This window comes from Trachypithecus francoisi, unplaced genomic scaffold (genome assembly GCF_009764315.1).
Source record: "Trachypithecus francoisi isolate TF-2019V2 unplaced genomic scaffold, Tfra_2.0 Lachesis_group0, whole genome shotgun sequence".
Taxonomy (NCBI): domain Eukaryota; kingdom Metazoa; phylum Chordata; class Mammalia; order Primates; family Cercopithecidae; genus Trachypithecus; species Trachypithecus francoisi.
In genome coordinates, this window is record NW_022681453.1 from 15,782,017 (window position 1) to 15,783,606 (window position 1,590).

A 1,590-nucleotide genomic window follows, 5' to 3' on the forward strand; every position below is an offset into this window, starting at 1 on the left:
GCCGGGCGCGGTGGCTCAAGCCTGTAATCCCAGCACTTTGGGAGGCCGAGACGGGCAAATCACGAGGTCAGGAGATCGAGACCATCCTGGCTAACACGGTGAAACCCCGTCTCTACTAAAAAATACAAAAAACTAGCCGGGCGAGGTGGCGGGCGCCTGCAGTCCCAGCTACTCGGGAGGCTGAGGCAGGAGAATGGCGTAAACCCGGGAGGCGGAGCTTGCAGTGAGCTGAGATCCAGCCACTGCACTCCAGCCCGGCAACAGAGCGAGACTCCGTCTCAAAAAAAAAAAAAAAAAAAAAAGATATACAGATAGACTGATAGATAGACAGATAATTGTTTTTTTTTTTCCTAGACAGAGTGTCTCATTATGTTGCCCAGGCTGGTCTTGAACCCCTGGTTCAAGTGCTTCTCCCACCTCTACCTCCTAAAGTGCTGGGATTACAAGGTATGAGCCACTTAGCCCTACCCCATAAGATCATAATACTGTGTTTTTGGCCAGGCACAGTGGCTTGAGTCTATAATCCCAGCACTTTGGGAGGCCAAGGCAGGTGGATCACTTGAGGTCAGGAGTTCAAGACCAGCCTGGCCAACATGTTGAAGCCCTATCTCTACTAAAAGTACAAAAATTAACCTGGCATGACTGCAGGTGCCTGTAATCCCAGCTACTTGGAAAGCTGAGGCACGAGAATTGCTTGAACCCAGGAGGTGGAGGTTGCAGTGAGCTGAGATTGTGCCACTGCACTCCAGCCTGGAACAGAACGAGACTCAGTCTCAAAAAAAAAAAAAAAAAAAAAGAGAGAGAGAGATTATAATACTGTAGTTTTACTGTATCTTTTCTATGTTAGATATGTTTAGGTACATAAATATTTACCAGGTGTTACAATTGCCTATAGTATTCAGTGCAGTAACATGCTGTACAGGTTTGTGGTGTAGGAGCAATAGGCTACATCCTGTACCCTGGGTATTCTAGGTATGTAACAGGCTGTATCATCTAGGTATGTGTAAGTACACTCTATGGTGTTCGCACAATGATGAAATAGCTTAATGATGCATTTCTCAGAACACATCCCTCTCGTTAAGCTAAGTATAACTGTATTTAGTCTTTATTCCAGTTTTCTGGCATACAACTCCTAAAATTCTTGGAATTCAAAGTGATATCTTTTGTACACTATTAAGATGCTTGGTGACTGGTAGCCCCTAGGTAGCTTCAGGATGGGGGCTGGTAACAGCAAAGACCAAGGCAGATTAGAGGGTTGGAACTTTTCAGCACCACTCCCCAACCTCCTGGGAGACGAGAGATGCTGACAGTTAAGTGGATCACCAATGGTTAATTATTTAATCAACCATGCCTATGTAATGAAGTCTCCATTAAAAACCCAAATGAGGCCAGGCACAGTGGCTCACACCTGTAATCCTAGCGCTTTGAGAGGCCAAGATGGGCAGATTGCTGTGAGCCCAGAAATTCAAGACTAGCCTGGGCAACATGACGAGATCGTCTCTACAAAAAAATAAATAAATAAATGTGAAAAAAATTAGGCTGGGCGCAGTGGCTCATGCCTGTAATCTCAACACTTTGGGAGGCCAAGGA